General features: G+C 49.3%; 1 protein-coding gene across 5 annotated transcripts in view; it reads left to right on the forward strand.

The window, feature by feature from the left end:
• The window catches only part of C1QTNF4 (C1q and TNF related 4), an 80,325-nt gene that overhangs the window by 45,555 nt on the left and 19,685 nt on the right, over positions 1–15,085 (forward strand). The window contains exon 1 of one of the 5 annotated variants that reach the window (XM_074823941.1): positions 14,685–14,811. The exons of 2 other annotated variants lie outside the window; for them this stretch is intronic. The gene's annotated coding sequence lies outside the window, so the exon portion shown is untranslated. Of the gene's footprint in view, positions 1–14,684; positions 14,812–15,085 lie in introns of those variants that run through there. 2 more of the 5 variants (XM_074823943.1, XM_074823940.1) reach the window with 2 other exon arrangements.

A 15,085-nucleotide genomic window follows, 5' to 3' on the forward strand; every position in this document is an offset into this window, starting at 1 on the left:
TAAGTTCATCCTATGATTTCAATTAGAGATCTGAATATCAGGAAAATATTTTGATTCAAATAGTGAAGCTCTTTGTTTGCAGACAAAGGAGCTGGCACAGATGGAAAGACAAAAGTACCTTCTTTTGTCTCTTGAGTTAAATACATATAACTTACCACAGATAGCAGTTGTGTAGGAAATTTTTTTGAAGGAAAACTATTTTTTGAGTGATAAAACAGACCTGGAGCCATCTTCCATAGCACCAAAGTCTCAAGAATGACAGAGAAGGTGGTTTCCAAATGTAGGAGAGGTCTTCAAGAAATATGCTGTTCATTTTTTTTTTTTTTAATGAATTGAGGATGATACTGCCCTTTGATTGCTTATTCTTTTCAGAAACATACACATAGTGAATGACTTGGACTTTGTTATGAAGATCTGAGGTTCAATCAAAGTTTGCTTTAACAGGGAAAGGAAAGAGGATTCTGCTATTTCACAGCACTGTTTGAAATCAAAAATAGTGAAGAAATCATCAGTCAAGAAATGAGACTTTATGGCTGTGTTCTGTTGAGTGGGCAGGGTAGTGTAAAGGGGTGATTTATTGCAGACACTTCTGTTGTGTCATTATTCACTCAAAATAATGTGACTTCTCACACATGCAGACTGGTAGCTTATTTCAGCAGACACATTTAAGTGCTAAATTGAGAACCATGGAAGTGAAAAAGGCCATCTTGAAGAGCTGGAGTGTTTATGCATGCTGATCATTGGCCTGTGATCAGATTTAAAGAAAGGGGAGTTTTGCAACCATGTAAGACAGTTGAATGAACTATATAAGCACATCCAGAAGGTTTATATAAGCCTTATGAAGAGACCTAACATGATATTCACAGGAGTCTGTATATGTGTTTGAGGATGCTGGTTGACAAATATTTCTTCTATTGGCAATGGTGCCTCAGGTTGTCCTTGCCAATGCCTGATTTCTGACAGATGCCAGGAAAACAGTTTGTGGACATGCACAATTGTAATGGTTTAGCCCCTGCCGGCGTCTGAGACCACGCGGCCGCTGCCCCTCCCCCACAAAGGGAGTGAAATACAAAGCCCCGATCTGAGATAAGGACAGGTTTAATACAGCAGTGCAATAGCAATACAACAAACAACAACAATAACAGTAAGAATAATAGTAATAACAATGAACAGGGCAAAGTATCTACCAATATAGCAGTGAGAGAAAACCCAGCGGCGCGAACCCCACGAGATCACCGATTCTTCCCGCGGTCCCACGCCAGGAAAATGTGACGCACGCCAGGAAAATGTGACGCACGCCAGGATGTGACGTCCACATGGTATCTGAATAACCCGGCTAGAGCTCCCCCCACCACTGCTGGGGAAACTTAACCCTATCCTGGTTAAACCAGGACATAATCCACCCCTTTATTCTATACCATGTGCGTCACATCCAGCTGCCACTTAGCAATTAGCATTGACAAAGAAAAATTAACAAAAGCTCAGTATAACTCACAGTGTGTTTTCACCCACAATCAAGTCCCCTTGTGGTACGCATCGGACCTCTCCATCCTTCTGCATCACCCACCAGGTGCACCCAGGTCCTTGAGCAAAAACAATCCCGTGGATGGGTTTGCCTTTGCCCGGCGCAGGACTAACCCAGACCATTTTTCCCAGCAGGTCCCTCATGCGCACCACAGGGACTTTATCCCCGTCTACAACACATGGAAGTTTTGACTGAGCCGGGCCAGCTTGATTGGCAGATCCTCTTGTGTTCACTAACCAAGTGGCCTTTGTCAGATGTGTGTCCCAGTGTTTGAAGGTTCCACCCCCCATTGCTCTCAATGTAGTTTTTAACAGTCCATTGTAGTGCTCGATCTTTCCAGAAGCTGGTGCGTGGTAGGGGATGTGGTAGACCCACTCGATGCCGTGTTCTTCTGCCTAGGCATCTATGAGGTTATTTCGGAAGTGAGTCCCATTGTCTGACTCAATCCCCTCTGGGGTGCCGTGTTGCCACAGAACTCGCTCTTCAAGGCCCAGGATGGTATTTCGGGCGGTGGCATGGGACACTGGATAAGTTTCGAGCCACCCAGTGGTTGCTTCCACCATTGTGAGCACGTGGCGCTTGCCTCGGCAGGTCTGTGGCAGTGTGATGTAGTCAATCTGCCAGGCCTCTCCATATTTATATTTCATCCATCGATCTTCATTCCGCTGGGGCTTCACCCGTTTGGCTTGTTTGATTGCAGCACACGTCTCACATCCGTGGATGATCTCTGCGATGGTGTCAATGGTGAGGTCCACCCCTCGATCTCGAGCCCACCTATATGTTGCATCTCTGCCTTGGTGGCCCGAGGTCTCATGGGCCCACCGGGCTATGAACAGTTCACCTTTACGCTGCCAGTCCAAGTCCACCTGAGCCACCTCGATCTTAGCAGCTTGGTCCGCCTGCTGGTTATGTTGATGTTCATCAGTGGCTCGACTCTTGGGTATATGGGCGTCCACATGGCGCACCTTCACAACGAGGTTCTCCACCCGGGCTGCAATGTCCTGCCATACTTCAGCGGCCCAGATGGGTCTGCCCTTGTGTTGCCAGTTGTTCCGTTTCCATTGCTGCAACCACATCCACAGGGCACTTGCCATCACCCACGAGTCAGTGTAGATATAGAGCCTCGGCCACTTTTCTCGCTCAGCAGTCTCCAAAGCCAATTGGATGGCTTTCACCTCTGTGAACTGGCTCGATTCACCTTGTCCCTCAACAGCTTCAGTGGTTTCTCGTGTGGGATGCCACACCGCAGCCTTCCATCGTCGATGTTTTCCCACAATGCGGCAAGACCCATCAGTGAACAGGGCATATTGTTTTTCTTCCTCTGGCAGCTCGTTATATGGTGGGGCCTCCTCAGCACGTTTCACCTCTTGTTCTGGTGACATCCCAGCATCTTTGCTCTCTGGCCAGTTCATGATCATTTCCACTAATCCTGGGGGGTCGAGGTTCCCTATTCGAGCCCGTTGTGTTATCAACGCAACCCATTTACTCCACGTTGCATCTGTTGCATGATGTGTGGAGGGAGCCTTTCCTTTGAACATCCATCCCAGCACCAGCAGTCGAGGTGCCAGGAGGAGCTGTGTCTCAGTGCCGACCACTTCTGAGGCAGCTCGAATTCCTTCGTACACTGCCAGTATCTCCTTCTCAGTCAGGGTATAGTTAGCTTCAGAGCCTTTGTATCCCCGGCTCCAAAAGCCTAGAGGTCGGCCTCGGGATTCCCCATCTGCTCTCTGCCAAAGGCTCCACGAAGGGCCATTCTCCCCGGCTGCGGTGTAGAGCTCGTTCTTAATCTCCTGCCCTGTCTGGACTGGCCCGAGAGCCACTGCCTGGGTAATCTCCTGCTTAATTTGTTCAAAGGCTTGTTGTTGCTCTGGGCCCCATTTAAAATCGTTCTTCTTGCGGGTTACGTGGTAGAGAGGGCTCACAATCAGGCTGTAGTTTGGGATGTGCATCCTCCAGAACCCCACAGCGCCCAGGAAAATGTGACACGCGCCAGGATGTGACATCCGCATGGTATCTGAATAACCCAGCTAGAGCTCCCCCCGCCACTGCTGGGGAAACTTAACCCTATCCTGGTTAAACCAGAACAACAATGAACAGGACCAGGGAACTCATCCAGCTGATGAAATGCATTCTTTTTTTTTTCTTAGACTATTTTCTAGACAAATCTGTTTCCTAATGTGGGGTTGTCCCAATCCAATATCGGGGAGGGTTCTTAAATGATCCCAAGAGCGAGATTAAGACACAAATGAGGTCAGATGCCGTACAACCTTGTGAACTTTATTTTCCGTAACAACTGGTAATAGCAATAGGACAGAGAGAAAAAGAAAGGAAAAGTCAGAATCCCTAAGCAAGCAAACGGTAGAGATGTGGCAAGATTAATTACCACCACCACCACGAATCCAGTGACATGCCGTTGGCTCGGTCTCGGTGCAGGTGATAGTGCTGAAGCTCCGTCAAAGTCCCAGCTCCAAGGAAGGATGAATAACAAGAGGGATCCCGAGAGAGGAGTAAGCAGTCTCCTTCAGAGCATACCCCTCCACGGCAACAGGATGCTGAGGCCAGGAAGTGGTAGTGGTGCAGCAGCAATGTTGAGACACAGTCCAACGCAGTCCCTTACAGGGGTTACCACATGACAGCCTAAATACATATCTCGAAACATTTAAGAACACATTTGAGGGATAAGAAAAAATTGCAATAAGTTTAGAGGTTACTGCTTAGACCAGCACTGCTTACCTTTGTTCAGTTATATTCTCAGAAGTTCAGAAATTTCCAGGTGTGTTGTTGTCAGTAAAAATAGCTTGGCAGGGTCTTTGTTTTATAATATCAACTAATAAAGAGAGATCTTGAATCCCAAGGATACCTAAAGGATAGTTGATAGTAATAAAAATTTGACAATTTACAGAATTTAGAAAATGTGAAGAATCAAATCTTAAACCCACATAGGTGTGAGGAATATGGCGGGGTTCTGATAATATGCAGATTGTCAAACTGAAATATTGAAGAACTTAGTTACCAAAAAGGTTGATTGATCCTGTAAAGACTTTTCTCAGCTTTGATCCTGTAAAGACTTTTCTCAGCTTCTTTGACACTTATGTTCTGGTTAGTCTCTGGAGTGAGGATGAAGAATTTAATATTCAGATTTTCAGGAAAAGACCTCGGAGTTGAAAAGTAATTTTAGCTGTTGTGGGTAAACGCTCACATAATTCAGGATTTAATTCAAGAGACTTGCAGGAAAACCAAAGGTACACATATATAGGTATGCCCCAAGGACAGGATGACTTCAATATGTGTGCCTAAAATATAGAATTATACTATCTTCATATAGCTTTATAAAAAGATCTATGAGTTCTTAATAATTTCAGGCAAATTATATTAACAGTAAAAAAACCTCTGAACTTAGCTGTCAGTGGATACCATTTTAGTTAAAATATTTATGCCAGAGTGTGGCGCGTCTGAAGGGCGCGATCCGTCAACGGGATAGGCCAACAGGGCATGGCGCGTCCAAAGGGTGCAGCATGGCAATGGGACGTGGCGCGTCCGAAGGGCGTGGCCTGGCAACGGGGCAGGACACCAGGGCGTGGTGCGTCTGAAGGGTGCAGCACGGCAATGGGACAGGCCACCAGAGTGTGGCACGTCCAAAGGGCATGGCCCGGCAACAGGACAGGCCAACAGGGCGTGGTGAGTCCGAAGGGCGCGGCCTGGCAACGGGAAAGCCCAACAGTGCGTGGCACATCTGAAGGGCGTGGCCCAGCAACGGAATGGGCCAACAGGGCGTGGCGAGTCTGAAGGGTGCAGCACGGCAACAGGACGGGCCACCAGGGTGTGACACATCTGAGGGGCGCGGCCTGGCAACGGGACAGCCCAACAGAGTGTGTCACATCTGAAGGGCGCGGCCCGGCAATGGAATGGGCCAACAGGGCGTGGCACATCCAAAGGGGGCGACGCAGCAACGGGACAGGCCAACAGAGTGTGGCGCGTCTGAAGGGCGCGGCCTGGCAACGGGACAGGCCAACAGGGCGTGGCACATCTGAAGGGTGCAGCACGGCAATGGGACAGGCCACCAGAGTGTGACGCGTCCAAAGGGCACGGCCCGGCAATGGGACGGGCCAACAGGGCGTGGCGAGTACGAAGGGTGTGGCCCAGCAACGGGAAAGCCCAAAAGTGCGTGGCGTGTCTGAAGGGTGCAGCCCAGCAACAGGATGGGCCACCAGGGCGTGGCGCGTCTGAAGGGTGTGGCCCGGCAACGGGACAGACCAACAGAGCGTGGTGCGTCCTAAGGGCACGGCCCGGCAATGGGACATGGTGTGTCCGAAGGGTGCGGCCTGGCAACGGGACGGGCCACCAGGGCGTGGCACGTCCGAAGAGCGCGGCCAGTCTGAAGGGCATGGCCCAGCAACAGGACGTGGCACGTCCGAAGGTTGCAGCACAGTAATGGGACGTGGCGCGTCCGAAGGGTGTGGCCTGGCAACGCGACGGGACACCAGGGCATGGCACGTCTGAAGGGTGCAGCATGGCAATGGGACAGGCCACCAGAGTGTGGCGCGTCCAAAGGGCGCAGCCTGGCAACAGGACAGCCCAACAGTGCGTGTCGTGTCCGAAGGGTGCGGCCCGGCAACGGGACGGACCACCAGGGCATGGCGAGTCCAAAGGGCATGGCCCAGCAACGGGAGAGCCCAACAGTGCGTGGCACGTCCGAAGGGTGCAGCCCGGCAGTGGGACGTGGCGCGTCCGAAGGGCGCAGCCAGTCTGAAGGGCGTGGCCTGGCAACAGGACAAGCCAACAGGGCGTGGCATGTCCGAAGATTACAGGAGAACTCAACGGATGAATTTGTGGCTCTGAGGCTGGTGTTACTGTCAGGGCTTTGGATTTTTCCGTCACGGGTTGGTATACAGGATGCCAGACCTTTTGGCATCAGATGGGATGCACCTGTCCCAGAGCGGGAAAAGGATCTTGGGGCAGGAGTTAGCTGGGCTCATTGAGAGAGCTTTAAACCAGATTTGAAGGGGGAAGGGGACAAAGCTGGAACTCCCTGACATAAGCCCCAGGGTAGATTACCAATGTCTGTGGGCTGTTGTGCCAGTGATGACCCTCACCCTGCCATCTCAGTGAAGGCAAGGGATGGAGACATGCAGCACAACAAAGATGCAAGGATACTGATGGATCAGTAACCATGGTAACACCTGTGAAAGCTCAGGCCAGACTTAGGACCTCTAAATGCAAAAAGGTCCTGGGGACATCAGCCCATCTGAAGTGCATGTGTACCAATGCACACAGCATGGGTAACAAACAGGAGGAGCTTGAAGCCACAATGAAACAGGAAAATGATGATGTAGTGTCTATCACAGAAACATGGTGGGATGTTTCCCATCACTGGAGTGCACCAGTTGATGCCTACAAGCTCTTTAGGAGGGATAGACAAGGAAGGAGAGGCATGGGGTGGTGCTGTATGTTAGGGACTGTTATGATTGCTTCGAGCACAAGTATAGTGAAGACAAGGTGGAGTGTCTTTGTGTTACAATCAGGGGGAAGGCCAATAGGACAGATGTTGTAGTAGGAGTCTACTATAGGCCACCCAACCAGCACAGAGAGGTGGATGAAATATTGTGTAGACACTTAGAAGAAATCTCATGATCACTTGCCCTTGTTCTTGTGGGAAACTTTAACTTCCCAGCTATCTGCTGAAAATATAACACAGCAGAGTGGGACCAGTCCCGGAGATTCCTGGAATGGGTGGGAGATAACTTCCTGACACAGCTCGTGAGTGAACCGACCAGAGAAGGTGCCCTGCTGGACCTCCTCTTTGTGAACAGAGAAGGACTGGTGGAGGATGTGGCGGCTGGAGGCCAACTTGGGCACAGCGATCATGAAATAATAGAGTTCTCTATTCTTAGAGATGCCAGGAGAGGGGGAAGCAGAACTGCCATCCTGGAGTTCCAAAGAGCTGACTTTGTCTTGTTTAGGCACCTGCTTGACAGGATCCCTTGGGAGATGGTCCTGAAGGGTATAGGGGTCCAGGAAGGCTGGGCGCTCTTTAGGAAGGAAGTCTTAATGGCACAGGAGCAGCCTGTCCCCAGGTGCTGTAAGAGAAGCCAGTGCGAGAGAAGACCATCCTGGCTAAACAGGGAGCTTTGGCTGCAACTCAGGGAGAAAAGGAGAGTTTACGGCCTTTGGAAGAAGGGGCTAGCAACTCACAATGATTACAAAGATGCTGTGAGGCTGTGCAGGGCAGAAATCAGGAGGTCTAAAGCCCAACTAGAAATTAATCTGGCTTCAGCAGTCAAGGAGAACAAGAAATGTTTCTATACATATGTCAACAGCAAAAGAAAGACCAGGGAGAGCCTCCATCCTCTGCTAGACACAGGAGGAAACATGGCAACGAGTGATGAGGAAAAAGGCTGAGGTGCTTAATGCCTTCTTTGCCTCAGTCTTCAATAACAAGACTAGTTGTACTGAGGGAATCCAGCCTCCTCAGCCAGAAGACAGAGACTGGGAGAACGACTCCCCCCCCCCCCCATTCCAGGAGGAGATAGTCAGTGACCTACTGCATCACATAGACACACACAAGTCTATGGGACCAGATGGGATACACCCGAGGGTGCTGAAGTTGCTGGCTGGGGTGCTCGCCAAGCCGCTTTCCATCATTTCCCAGCAGTCCTGACTGACCGGGGAGGTCCCGACAGATTGGAAATCGGCCAATGTGACACCCATCTATAAGAAGGGTTGGAAGGATGGTCCAGGAAATTACAGGCCTGTCAGCTTGACTTCGGTGCCCAGGAAGCTGGTGGAGCAGCTCATCCTGAGTACCATCATACAACACGTGTGGGACAACCAGATGATCAGGCCCAGTCAGCATGGCTTTATGAAAGGCAGGTCCTGCTTGACAAACCTGATCTCCTTCTACGACAGGGTGACCTGCTTATTGGATGAGAGAAAGGCTGTGGATGTTGTTTACCTTGACTTCAGTAAGGCCTTTGACAGAGTTTCCCACAGCATTCTCCTGGCGAAACTGGCTGCTCGTGGCTTGGATGGGCACACGCTTTGCTGGGTAAAAAACTGGCTGGATGGTTGGTCCCAAAGAGTTGTGGTGAACAGAGTTAAATCCGGTTGGCAGCCAGTCACGAGTGGTGTCCCCCAGGGCTTGGTTTTGGGGCCACTCCTGTTTAACATCTTTATTGATGATCTGAATGAGGGGATCGAGTGCCCCCTCAGTAAGTTTGCAGATGACACCAAGTTGGGTGGGAGTGTTGATCTGCTCGAGGGTAGGGAGGCTCTGCAGAGAGATCTGGACAGGCTGGAGTGATAGGCTGAGGCCAGCTGGAGGAGTTTCAATAAGGCCAAATGCCAGGTGCTGCACTTGGGCCACAACAACCCCCAGCAGCGCTACAGGCTTGGGGAGGAGTGGCTGGAGAGCTGCCAGTCAGAGAGGGACCTGGGGGTGTTGATTGACAGCCAGCTGAACATGAGCCAGCAGTGTGCCCAGGTGGCCAAGAAGACCAATGGCATCCTGGCTTGTATCAGCAATAGCGTGGCCAGCAGGGACAGGGAAGTGATCTTACCCCTGTACTCGGCACTGGTGAGGCCGCACCTCGATGACTGTGTTCAGTTTTGGGTCCCTCACTGCAAAAAGGCCATTGAATGACTCGAACGTTTCCATAGAAGGGCAACGAAGGTGGTGAAGGGTCTGAAGCACAGGTCGTACGAGGAGCAGCTGAGAGAACTGGGGTTGTTTAGTCTGAGGAGGCTGAGGGGAGACCTCATCGCCCTCTACAACCTGAAAGGAGGCTGCAGAGAACTGGGGATGAGTCTCTTGAACCAAGTAACAAGCGACAGGACAAGAGGTAATGACCTCAAGTTGCACCAGGGAAGGTTTAGACTGGCTCTTAGGAAGCGTTTCTTTCCAGAAGGGGTTGTTGGGCGTTGGAATGGGCTGCCCAGGGCAGGGGTGGAGTCCCCATCCCTGGAGGGGTTTAAGAGTCGGGTTGAGTCGCTGAGGGATCTGGTGTGGTTGAGAACGGCCAGTGTTGGGTTAATGGTTGGACTGGAGGATCTTCAAGGTCTTTTCCAACCTAGATGATTCTGTGATTCTGTTACCATCTACTAATTGTGGGGTTTTGTTTGGGCTTCTGAATGGATGCAAGGACAGTGTTGTTGTTTATTTTTCCTACCTGCATATGCTACCTGATGTTCATCTTTAGAAGCTGATACTGGGACAATACTATAGAATATAACCATTTAAGGCTTGGTAATGATATTCACTTGTATTCTATTGATATGTGACAGGATTAATTGACAGAATATTTGTAAGGAAAAGGGTCAAAGACTGAAGGAGAAAGGGGAAAGCCAATACCTGGAAAGGTGTTGCTTTCTTCTTTGGTAGTTGGATAAAAATTAGTTGTTAGGCAAACTGTTTTAAAACAAGTGGTTTTATTTGTTTGTTTGCTTGCTTGCTTGCTTGTTTCTCCCAACTGAGTTAGATAGATTTGATTGTGGTGTCAGTTAATCTGTTGTTGAGTATATACAAGACCTGTATATGTGTCTGTAGGTGTCCCAGTGGAATTCAGAGCTGTGCACCTTTCTGACATATGTTAACTTCTTTAAATATAAGGGAAAATACTTAGTTTCTATCAGGATAATTTTTGGCGTTCCTTTCCCATTTGGTCATAGTGAAATGCTTGGCAGAACTTTAAATTTCATGGAATTATACCACACCTTCCTTCCTACACAAGTTATGTGAGCACTTAACATTCCAGTCATGAGAATTGTTCTGACATTTCAGTGTTGTCAGTTACATCAAATTTCTTTTTATTGTCGAGAATTGATATTTTTTTAATCCTTGTTTCTCAGGCTCTAGCATTAGGAGATAAACAAATGAAATATTTCTTCTCTTTAAATTCTTTGACACAGTATGTGTGCCATACACTGAGTTCAAACAATATTTTTTCTGCCTTCTCCTTCTGTTGTCAGTTTTGTGTCTTCCTGGCTGCTTCTCCAGTGAAAAAGGTCAGCATTCATGTCTATCCAGTATAGCAAAATTGCAGCATGCTGCCCTGTTATCACCATGCTGTTGGCTTCATCTGCCTTTTTTGTCATGGAGTCACCAGCAGCTATTGCTTACCTTCTTGCAAGAACTCCCATCAGATATCTCCTGCAATTTTCTGTTACATTTTGCCAGACAAGTTCCTCAGGAGGTGACTTGATGAGAGTCTAACACCTATTCTGTAAGTTGAGTGTTTTCCAGATGTTTTTTCACCTCGTGTCATAAGTTGCCAGTCAGCTACATGGGTTTCTGCTTTTCTGTGGTTTCCTGCTGCTGACCGTTTTTTCTGTGACCCATGCCAATGATTCCAAATCTAGTCATTCAAGGAATATTAATTTGCTTCTTCTGTATCCAGGATTACACTTCAATCACATGAACATAACTTATAATGCATTTCTGCTGTCTTGCACCACATGCACCCAAGATCTCTTCCAATTAGCAAAAAAAAGAAAACACAGCACACCCAGCACTGGTCACAGCTATTCCCTCTTCATTCATGCACATGGCATAGAGCTACTCCTCTACAGAAGTAATCATAGTCTCCCTCTGATATACCTTTCTAGATGGACCTACTCCAGATTTCAACAAACCCAGAATATCTCCCCTCTTGGCTTTCTGCCATTACAACTCACTCCAGACACCTGATATCATCAATGACCCCATGGCTCAAGCTTTGAATTCTTCTAAAAGAAACGACATGCATATCTTTCTTAAGTAGACTATTCACAATCACAGAAGCCCAGACCATGAAAATAAACAAACCAAACAAAAGCTCACCAAATCCCTTAATTTCCAAGAACAGGATTTGCTCATGGGCTCTCAAAAAAATCCTGTTAGTTATTCACCCATGATAGCCATTGATTATATCTTTTCTTTGCTGTTGAGAGACATCATTGTGAGCCAAGTGATGCCATCTGTTAACAGCCGGTCATTCCATTTCCAGGTTAGTAATAAATACACAAACCAGTAGCAGCCTAATACAGAATTTTGAAGCACCTCACTGTTAACTGTTACCACATCAAAAATGGACCACATAGATTTATTTCTTTTAGCCTTACCATCCCACTGTAATTTGGTTTACCTATTAGTGAGTCTTTACATATTCTTGTGGTATTCTGTTTAATCCTTAGGCTTGTTTGAATCACTTTGACATTTCTCATTTTTATAGTGCTACAATACAGATCAAGGATTAAATATGGCACATATTGATTACCAAGGGTACAATCAACAGCAATAAAACTGGTAATAAGGAATATGCATACACCAAGACCAGAAGGTCTCCAATAAGGCCAGATCAAAGATGACTTAGCAACAGAAAGCCTGGGATCTGATAACAGCAGGATGGGAACAAGGTTTCAAAATGTCGCGTGGGCCATTCCTGTTCCCTCAACAGGAAGGCAGCAATAAAGGTACCCAGAATGAGAAAGCAGAGATGATGGGCGCAGCCTTGCCTAAGAATTAGGGAGGATGAAGAATGCAAAACTGAGGCCATAATCATGCCATAAGGACTGCTTGACTTCCAGAGGATATGAAGAGCTTGGCCAAGTTATAGTTTGATGTGCCTGATCAAGACAAACCCAAGAGACATACCAAGGACTCAGTAGCTAGTGTCCCTTGTGCTTTGTGTCTCTCTCACACACATGCACGTGCACACACGCACACACACACATGGTCCTGAGCACACCACTTAGACACACCTCTTGATGCTTGCAAGTATGAGTGAATGAGTGAGTGAAATAGGAGTGCAAGTGACTGAAATCAGTTTTACTTAAAATAGATATAAGCATCTTCTTTCATGGAGCCTTGAACTGTTTTGTAACACTGATTCTTACACTTCTAAGGCTGCCATTTATAAATGAGTTATGCGATGAGAATTTTTATGATATTAACACCAAGAAAGCATTCCAGTACACCCATGGGGCTTCAAGGGATATGTCCTTGTGGGGAAGACTCTCACCTGCAGTGAAGGCAACAGTATGAGATGGCACTAGGAGGTCTAGTACTTTTCCTTCTTCCCTTCTGCATTCTTGGGAAGTATATTCCTTTCCCCTCACAAAACCTGTACCTTCTCCTGTCTCTTTCCTAGGGCCCCACAGATAAGGCAGCTCTACTCTGTTGGAACACTTTTCCAGGGAAAAGGAGTAAATCCACTGGCTGCTACTGGGTAGAAGCACAGTCCACTTTCAGCCCCCTGCCTCCCCTCAGCTGGGGCAGTGAAGGCATGTAGCAGTATTGCCCTGGTGAGAAAGAAAACTGGCAGAGGCAGAGTCACAACTGGCAGAGGCAGAGCAGAGGACAGCTCATCTGGATTACATGGGACAATGCAAAATATATGCCTAGTTTATAATACTGCAGTATTTTAGTAATCAATCACTTTGACCCCAGTGGCAACATACATATTTAGAAGGACAATTCTATCATACTGTTGATAAATTACTCATCACTGCTATCACTGCTAGATGATTAAAAAGAATTCATTTGTCTAGGCTATGCTCAAGATGAGCATTCTCATATCCTGGGAGTCAGTGGTCCATTCATTCCTCCAGGAGCAGTAAATTGGGTGTTGAGTAATCTGTCCTTTGAAATGTGTAAAGAAGCTGTTAAGAGAGCACAAAATATGTTTAGCCAGCAGTACCAGCTGGATGAGAGCCCATCCAGGATACTCTGTTCAGCTGACAGCTGTTACCAGAACCACATGAGGGTTAGTCTCTAACTCTCTCCTGTCTCATTCTGCTTGTCATCGTCCCCTTTGTTTTGCTCTGTAGGAGGGGAGAAGGAGAAAGATATAACATAGGGATGATGCAGCTGCTGGTGGGTAGAGAACTAGGGAGGACTTGCACGGTGGCAGGTATTTAATATGATGCGCACACCACGTTAGACATGCTACTGGGAAAGGGTAGAAGGAAGTTCTTATTATGCCATAAATTGCATCATTGCGCTAAAAAGGAAATTATTTTCTGATCATTCCATCTGTCGGTCCTCTTCCTCTCTGAGGAAAGCTATTCCTTATTCTTCTTTTTTTTTTTTTTTTTTATTCTCTCACTGTCAGTTGTGGGGCTCAGGCTTGTGACTGGTACATGGGTGCACCTGAGCTCTGACCCCTCGTGAGGAATGGCGGGGAGTGGAAAGGCGTTCTGTGAAAACTGATTCCAGTGTGTCAGTGCACAAGTCCAGCCCTTGCTGCAACAGGGGAAAGCCCTGGTGCCTGCTACAGGAGGGGTATGTGGAGATGGAGGTTGGAAAGCAGAGCCTGCCAACACGGGGCAACAAAGGTTGGACCATCTTCTAGAGGAGAAGTGTTACTAGATGCCCCATCTGTACTTTGAGATGAGTACACTGGCATCCAAATTTCTCCTGTAGCAGGTGGGTATAGGAAAGACCTTTGGTGTTGGAGAGCTAGAACTTTTTTTAAACATTCAGATCTTTATATCTTCATTCTGGAAGTCAACATTTGATTTTACAGCACTAGCAATAAACATGATTTCCAAAACCCCGAATTTGCTCTTCAACACTGAACAGTAGTGTGAACAGCCTGCTGTTTTGCTGTCAGCAAAAATCAATGCCAACCTTCAAAGGAACAAGGGGTAGCCTTGTTGTTGTTGGGTGATGATCTAAGACGAGCCAACCTTTCTGGAGAGAGATACGAGCTTTTGTTGAAGCAAGTAACACAGCCGCTCTACAGACAAGCTTTTGGACTCACAAATCTCCAGCGCAGGAGAAGGCCAGACACGAACGTGGTCTTGGGTAGCCAAAAGCACGTCTATAACGCTGTTATTGATGAGGGAGACACGAACCTGCCCGGGGCCGGCCGGGGCGGGCAGGTCGCTTCGCCCGGGGCCGGGGGGCGCCGCTCCCCTCCCCCGCCCGCTCCCCCCGCCGGCGGCCTGCCCCGGGCCTCCCTCCGCCGCTGCCGTGAACGGCTGGTGCATAATGCCACGGCGCCGGTTCCCAGCGCCCTCCCCTCCCGGGAAGGCAGCGGGGAGCCCAGCCCGGCTCTCTCCCCCCGCCGCCCCCTCCCCTTCCCCGCTCCCGCCCGCCCCCGGGCCCTCCTCCCGTCACTGATTCGGCGCCGCCGGAGCCCCGGGGGCCGGCGCCCCCCCCCGCCCCCCCCTCCGCAGCCCCGGCCCCGGTCCCCGCCGCGGCTCCCGAGCTGTCAGTGCGCAGGCAGCGCCGCGGCCCCGCGCACAGCCCCGACCCACCGACCGACCCACCGACCGACCCACCGACCCCCGCCGCGGGGCGGCAGCAGGTACCGGGCCGGGGGAGCCGCTGCTGGCTGCACCTCAAGGGCCAGGGATGAAGATTGGGGTTCCCCGGCCGGACAGGAGCGAGAAGGAGGGGGGGGAGGGCGGGCCTGTCCCCGGCGGCGCCTGCGGGGGTGCCGTCGGTACGGAGCGGTGCCGGGCGGCGGCTGAGGAGGGGCCGTCGGGGCTTTCACGGCGGCGGCCGCCGTTCTTGGGGACACGCTGCCGTGTCCGAGGCCCCCGGGGGCGACTGTCCGGGGACGGGGGAGTGAGGGCTGT

The sequence above is a fragment of the Strix aluco genome, chromosome 4 (genome assembly GCF_031877795.1).
Source record: "Strix aluco isolate bStrAlu1 chromosome 4, bStrAlu1.hap1, whole genome shotgun sequence".
Classification (NCBI taxonomy): domain Eukaryota; kingdom Metazoa; phylum Chordata; class Aves; order Strigiformes; family Strigidae; genus Strix; species Strix aluco.